Here is an 8,273-nt window from a genome sequence, read left to right on the forward strand (position 1 = left end):
GAGAGAAGGAAATCCCAATTCCCGTCACTTGAGGAGCAACTGCGGTAAAGTCGCGATATCTCCTCCGTCCCAACTCGAAACTCAAAAATTCTTGAAAGGTTGTCTTTCTAACATCCTAACTTCGATTCAAGCCATAAATCGCGAATTTTGAGCAAGGATACGAGTATATCAAAGCTGCTGTTCTGGTGCTCTATTTCTAAGCGAATTCTTCCGGTTTTTGGGTGAGAGTTTTTGTGTTGCTGCGATTTTTGTAGTTTGAATTTGTAGGAAATGACCTAAAAAAACTTTGTAGTGTTTAATGTTTGCTATTTATAGACACTGAAGTAATGAGTTTTTGATTAGAAACGGATTTGTTATGATTTTTCTACCAAAATGTGCCAATATCGAATTCTGAAATTGTGCTGTGTAAAACACCTACTGTATTTCGGGATTATAGCATATATGCAATCGGATTCTGAACTTATGATTCAAATGAAAGTTGTAGCTATGTCTTTATTCGAAATGATATAAGAATAGTTAAATTCCAGTAAGAATTGTGCAAGTTACGATGGTTTTTCAAAAACTGCTCAGAAGGAGATTTCTGTCCGAAAATTTGTTGAGTGGCAGGGTGTTCTTGATAATTCTAGGATTAATCTACTGATATTTGGAAGATGGTTTCTTCTAGAAAAAGTTATATATTTGAGTTATCTTTCATTTCCAATTGGCGGATATTGATTTGAGTTAATATTGAACGAGATACAAATTTTATGCTCTTTTGTGACAAATCGGATATTGGTATGGAATGTAATTTTCATGATCGGCTTATTGTTGTTTTGTTTAGGCCGAGAGTATTGAAGTGAAGTTGTTATTAGATTGTCAAGTTGGTATAAGTATGTTACAGCTCAGTAACATAGGACAGTAAAACATAAATTATGTTTAATTGTCATTCTGTGTTGCACTGATCGTATCTATGACTGTTGTAATTTGTTAAATTCCTTCTTTGTGATATATGTTTATTATTGTGACATAATATTGGCATTTAGCATAGGACATATTGTTATGACATTCATGTTGAGCCATATCGTTCTTTTTAGCCCGTTGTTGATATCAATTGTTATCTGTCACTGTTGTTTATCTCGAGATCGTAGTGTGACTGATAGGCCTATACACATGAGATCGTGTATGTGATTGAACAATCCCGTGGTTAGTGTAGCCTTTTGAGGTGAGCGCTGGGATTGTGTAATCTAGTTCGTTCTGTTGTGCCATCCTGTTATACCGTATCAGCTGTATAGAGGCCGAGTCAGGGGTGTTATTCAGCACATCTTGGCATACCTCGCATACCTGGCAGGGCGGTTTAGCTGCATGACGATGTAGCTCCCCTGTGTTGTTGCTCGAGCATTATTCCAGTTGTTATCGTACCGTTTGTTGGCTCCTGTTATCCCGATTATTCGTTGAGCCTTTTATGCATTGCACATTACATTTTATTATATGATTATGTATGATTTATGATTATTGTTGCTATTATTGAACTGTTTCATACCAGAATCCTAACCTCAGTTGTTTTCTGGGGGGGCTGCTATGGTTGCTATTGGGCACCATGGTAGATCTCCCGAGTCGTTTTGCAGCATTTGGCCGAGGTTCCCCCAGTGGAGCTCTGGATTGAGGTTGGATTGCTTGGTTTTGTTCAGTGGAGTCTCCCAGTTAGTTTATATGTATATCTTGAGTTTGTTTTAGTCATGTGTTGTAGTTTATTTGCCGGGGAGATGCCTCGTGTATCTGTAGTGATATTTGGTTGTTCTTGTTATGTTCTGAGTCGACTCTGTGATTTTATGATCTGGTGAATATTTGGTAAGTTTTAATTTTTGCTTAGTCCTGGCCAGTGCGGCTATAGGTTGTTTAACTTCGATTTTTGCTTTAATGACTCTAGTTGGAGTATATTTTGATATAAATTGCTGCTTGAGTTTTTCGAGATGTCCTACTTACGGGGAGGTCATGTCGAAATTTTTCTAGGTCCCTGAAGTCCGTTTTAAAGTATAAACACTTTTTCAACTGCAGATTTAAATCAAATAATTATTGTTTGATCATTAATGGTCATTAGAGTAAATGAGCCTCACATCTTGGTATCAGAGCGTAAACTGGGATACGCTCGAACTAGAGTCTAGGACACTTGAGTCTTGGCACTAAAATGGTTGTTGCGCCTGTGTATGCTACTTGACAACATGCTCATGTGATTATATGATTTGTTTACTTCCATTCTAATTTTTTTGGTGTTTTATCGTATAGAATGGATGGAGGTGGAGAAATTCATGTTGATGAGATTCCTCTAACTCGAGGTCGAGGTCGTGGACCTGGTAGACCTCGTGTTCATGTTGTTGATGATACTCTTGTTGAGCAAGCTGCTGATCATCTAGACCAGCTTAAGATGGATGAGTTAGTTGCGCGTTTCCATTCTATGCATCCACCTCGATTCAGTGGTTCTGAGGGAGCTGAGACTGCAAAACTGTGGATTTCTGAGATTGAGGAATTGTTTGATTTGATTGAGTATCCTTCAGAGCGTCGATTGAGATTAGCTGTTCATCAGTTGAAAGATCGTGCCAAAATGTGGTGGTCTACTACCTTGATGACCTTAGATGCTCAGAGGATTGTTCCATCGTGGGATATATTGAAGCTGAAGTTTAAGGAGATTTACTGTCCTCCATCATTTTACAATTCTAAGGCTTCGGAGTTTCATAACTTGAAGCAGGGGGATATGTCAGTTGCGGAGTATGCGAATACTTTTTATGCTATGCTGAGATATGCTCCTCATGTGGCTGCAAGTCAGGTTACGGTTGTTGAAAGTTTCATTGAAAGATTGAACGATCATCTGCACCCTTTTGTTTCTACAGGTAAGCCACTGAATTATCTTGAAGCGGTGGAAATAGCAAAAAGGGCTGAAGCTAGTCTTAAGAGGATTGGCAATCAAGTGCCTACCTAACATCATCATTCGGGAAGGCAACAGTTCAATCAATCTGGTTCTGCATCTCTTCATCCACGTGGGAAGCAGTTTAAGAAGTCTGGTTCTAGTTCTTTGAGTTCAGGGAGTTCAGGGAACCGTGGGAGATATCATTATAGTGGACCTTACTGTGATCATTGTGGAGGCAAGCATTCCAGTAATCAGTGTGTTTGAGTTCAAGGGGTTTGTAATAATTGTGGTCGACCGGGTCATTTTGCTAGAGTTTGTCCTAGTAAGACGGGGAAAGCAGCCCAGACAGGTAGTGGAGTTCAAAGTAATAGATTCCCAGCAGCATCTCAGGTCTTCCCACCAGCCTAGTCACCCTTCACATCAGTACAGACGGAAAGGTGGTCAGCAGAATCAATCACATGTTCGTGTATTTTCCTTGACTGAGGATGAGGCTCAGGCAGCTTCATGTACTGTCATTACCGGTAACTGTACTTTATGTAGTTTTATAGCACGAGTGTTATTTAATACCGAAGCATCTCCTTTGTTTCTCATGCATTCGTCGTTTCGCATGATCTTCGCACCACTAGTATGAATTCCAATCTATCTGTTGCTACAACGATGGGAAAAATGATTATCACTGATAATGTGCTGTTCAATGCGGTTTTGTTTCACGATGAAAATGTTCTATATCTGAATCTTATAGTCCTACCTATGCATGACTTTGATTGTATCGTTGGTATGGATGTTTTGACTACAAATCGTGCCACTGTTGACTGTTATCGAGGAATAGTTTGTTTCAGGCCTAGCTTTGCTCCTAAATGGAATTTCTATGGCCGTGGTTCTCAAGCAAAGATTCCTCTAGTTTCTGCCATTGAGATGAATCGATTGTTAGATTCTGGTCATGAAGGTTTTCTGGTTTATGCTGTTGATCTATTGCAAGATGAGCGATGGATTTATGATATTTCTGTAGTCTGTGAGTTTCTTGATGTATTTCCAGAAAAGATTCCTGGTTTTCCACTAGAACGAGAAGTTGAGTTCAGTATCGAAGTAATGCCAGGAACTGAACCCATATCTCGAGCAGCATATCGTTAAGCTTAGGGATGGGATCGGGTAGGGACCCGTCCCGTAACTATCACACCCAATCCCCGTCCCGATAAAAATTGGAAATCTTTTTTTTCCCCTATCCCGTACCCGACAAGTGTAGGGAACCGAATGTTCGGGATCCCGAACATTCGGGATCCCGTCTGGTAGGGATGTGATATCCCGAATTTTTTTTTTGAAATCTCTCGAGACCTATAATTCAGTGGTCAAATACTCAAATATAGGAAAATCAATGCTGCAACACAACAAAATAGCAAGTACACTTGTGTTGATCAAGGCAACATATTTATTTCATCAATCAAGAGCTGAAATGAATAGCTAATAGATAATGACTTCAAAGTCATTACGGAATGGTTGCTTAAAAAATTACCTTGTCTACACTTATTGTTTGTTCCTCCATAGCTTCATGAATGGTTGCCCTGTCATGTTCCCTCGTACGTACTAGCAAATAGTTGCTAGTGGGAACCTTGAGTACAATTATATTGTGAACAATAATATATTCAACAGAATGTTGCAATTACTGCACATGTATCTAATCAAACCAAAATGAATCAAATAAAAAGAAAGAAAGTTTGTTTCATAGTCATCGGTGGAAAAATCGGTTTAAATGGAGAAAATGACACTGAAATTGAAATTTCAGAATAGACATTAGATATTAAATTGAAACAAAGTGACAAAGAAGCTGACATTCACATAGGAGCTTAAATAAATTCTTGGTTAATCAAAACAAATCCAAAATAAAAAGTTCACATATCAAGCCAATGTCACATTAAATCACCACGTCAACCATTTATTTTTCTACCATGGGGTCTTTGGAGTTTACACTTGAAGAAGATGCATTACTTTGCTGTGGGCATGAGCGTGCCTACAAAAACAACAAATATACTATAATCACAATATATAACAAGATTAAAATTTACAATTAAAAAACTAAAGTAAGATGAACCAACTAAGGGATAGCTAGAAATACAATAATTACATAAAACTATAAATAGATACCAAGCACCAACTTACCCAACTCCAACTTACTGAGCCATATTCCTCTCCATGAATGTCAATGACTAAAATAAATAGATGCACATATGTTAAAAATAACTTATTTTGTAAAAGTCAATTTATCTTTTGATGCAGAAAATAATGATAGACAAAGAATCAAAGTACTCATAAAAATTACTAAACAAGTTAAATATTGACTTACTTATGACAACCTCTTCACAATCCTTATAAAAGTTGAATTCATCTTCTGTTGGCTCCTTGTATAAGTTAATTTCTTCACCTCTAATCCAATCACTAGTACACACTAGTGCCTCCACCATTTTGGGAAGCAACGATGCCCTAAATGGATCCACAACCCTCCTCCCAAGGCTAAAAGCATTCTCGCTAGCAACAGTAGATGAAGGGATTGAAAAAATATCATTGGAAATCTTGGAAAAGATACGAAATGCTGTTGTATTCCCTTTCCACCACTCCAAAATATCGAAGTTTGAGCTCCATTTCACAAAAAGATCCGATAAGTACTTGTCCACTTCGTTGCTTATTTCTGTTTGCTTTTGAGTTTTTCTTACTTGAGCCATTTTTAGATGATAGTTCAATTTAACAGGATCATTCTTATACATTTCCATCAAATCTTTGTCTACATCACCATCATCAATCCCGTTAATATGATCTAAAGGAGAATTACCTTTGTATGCATTATACAACTCCATTAGACAATTATTTAAACCATCGACAAAGGATTGTATTTTAGTAGCATCCAATTTCATATCTCCCAAATGGATCCCAATCATTTGAAGTTTATAACGAGGATCTAGAATGTGACCTAGGAAAACAAGCTTGTTCACCTTCTCAAGATCACCCCAATACTTCTTGAACTTACTCTCCATTCTCTTAGCAACTTCTTGCAATGAAGGATCTGTAGTGTCGAGTATTGTCTCATGCAATGATTGTCCTCATTGCAACTATTTCCTCCCAAATCAAGGGTGATGTAGTTTTCTTGGTAGCACTAAGTTACAATGTTGTATCATGAAACCTCTTGAGAAAATTCACAAAGACTTGTACCTTCTCCCAATCTTTTTCGTATGAGGTCCCACTCTTTTTTTTTTCTCTGGACCTTCTACCTCTTCAAAGTATTCAACAAATTGTGCATTCTCTGTCATCCTATCAAAAACTTTCTTAAACTTTTATGCAACAGAAAACATTGTATAGGTGGAATTCCATCTAGTAGGCACATCCATTGGAACAGTCGACATTTTATCCATCTTCAATAGGATAGCACACTCCCTAAATTAGTCCAACCGTGCCCCGGAAGAGTGAATATACTTCACACAAGTTTCTAATGGACTCAACTGACTCATTAAGAAACTTCAACCCACTCTTGACAATCAAATTTATAATATGACAACAACATCTCAAATGCAAGTACTTACCATCAAATAATAGAGTGCCCATTTCCTTTAGCCTCTTTCTCATGTACTCTACCGCTTTATCGTTCATGCTAGCATTATCAACTGTTATAGTGAAAACTTTATCTATCTCCCAGACTCTTAAACATGTTTCTAAAACTTTGCCAATGTCATATCCTTTGTGATAGGTGATCTTGGTAAAATTTATTATTCGCTTATGCAACTTCCAATCATTGTCCAAAAAATGAGCAGTAATTACCATAAAGTTGATATTCTGAACCGAGGTCCAAGTATCAGTAGTTATACTTACCCTTTGATCACCAATTACACTCTTTATCTTAGCCATCTCCGCTGAATATAAATCCCATACAAGAGCTGCAATTTTCTTTCGGTTGGGAATCTTGAATCGAGATTGAGCTTCCTTCATCATCTCTACAAACCCCGCGACCCTAAACGGAATTTCATCTTTAACAACAAATGTGACAACCTTATCTTCAAGTTTTTTTTGGCTAAAGATGTGAGGTGTCAAAACATTATTCATGGACGACTGTGTTAAGATCGGTTGAGAAGAACCTGACTTCACCGCATTATGAGGATTCTTTTTGCATTTATTCACATGCCCATCAATGCCATTATTCCCATGTGTTTTTGCTATGGGCAGGAACTCCAGTTTTGCAATAATTACAAACGGAAACAATAGCAATGACCTCATTTTTGTCATTTCTCCTTATAATTTTCTTGGCGTATGACCACACATCCGCTACTTTTTTTCTTTTGGCTCCAATATCTACTACTTCCTCATGAATGATTGGTGTTTTGGATAAAGATAGTGTTTGAGGTTGAGTGGTGGAAGGAACACTGCCACTTCCACTTGATTCATCCATGTGCACCTAATTAATAACAAATGACAAATATTAGTAATCATAATACATTATATTCCAATAATAAGAAATATAATTACCAAATAATAGTAATCTCAATATAAAAATCAGAAACTACAGTTAACGTCATCATTGACTACATGAACAGAGTTCACGAATGATAAATAAAATAACACGAAATTTCAATTCAAGAAAATGCATGATATCGAATATTGAGATGAGCAAGCGAGATCAGATGGTAGTGCATGTTTTGTAGATCATCATTCAATTACAGAATAGGCGGATAAGTATCATCACGCCTCTTCCTGCTCATCTGAATAATCAAGACCCAGACCCTTCGGTAATGAACCAAAAAACAGTAGAAACGAGATATGTAAACAAATCTAACAAAGAGGAATCAGATAAAAATGTCAATCACCACATTACATCTATGATTCGATGCAACTTAAGCCTGGGGCGACAAATGCACTATCATCACCTTCCTCGGGGGACACAATCAGGAGAATTAAACGATTTCCAAACAAAAAAACGAAGATAAAAAATTGAAACCTTGAAAGGAACGAATCGGTCGCTCTGTGGCCTCTTGAATTTCTTGACACCCTAGGCGAAGGAGAAATCGGGAAAGTGAAATGAAAGGGGGGAAATGAAAATGTTAATTATAATTGTAGGGGACCCGAACCTAATTCGTCTTCTTAATCATTATTAGGATCATTTAATTAATCTGGGTCAAAATTATTTTTTTTAAAATACATAAGTGTGGAACATAATGAAATCAGTCTGATATAAATATTAACAGTAAAGTACAAGTCATGTACAAAGTACATTTATTTCAAACTAGTGTTCAGTCACTACATCAAGTACTGAAAACTCATCTACTCTAAGTCAGGATCTCCACGCTACTCTTGAATCTCTCATTCTCTTCGTGACTCTGATCCTGTCCCACCTGTTGTCATGCACTCCGGTGAAAAA

At 37.3% G+C, this 8,273-nt stretch overlaps 2 non-coding genes across 2 annotated transcripts; both read right to left on the reverse strand.

Moving 5' to 3' along the window:
* Window positions 1-7,529: 7,529 nt before the first annotated feature.
* On the reverse strand, window positions 7,530-7,608 carry LOC142521568 (small nucleolar RNA Z195/SNORD33/SNORD32 family). Its single transcript, XR_012814278.1, has one exon. It is a non-coding gene; the product is annotated as a small nucleolar RNA Z195/SNORD33/SNORD32 family (small nucleolar RNA).
* Window positions 7,609-7,698: 90 nt separating this feature from the next.
* LOC142521676 (small nucleolar RNA U31b) lies at window positions 7,699-7,786 on the reverse strand. Its single transcript, XR_012814346.1, has one exon. It is a non-coding gene; the product is annotated as a small nucleolar RNA U31b (small nucleolar RNA).
* Between the last annotated feature and the right edge of the window lie 487 nt (window positions 7,787-8,273).

Source organism: Primulina tabacum, chromosome 1 (assembly GCF_025594145.1).
Source record: "Primulina tabacum isolate GXHZ01 chromosome 1, ASM2559414v2, whole genome shotgun sequence".
NCBI classification, from domain to species: domain Eukaryota; kingdom Viridiplantae; phylum Streptophyta; class Magnoliopsida; order Lamiales; family Gesneriaceae; genus Primulina; species Primulina tabacum.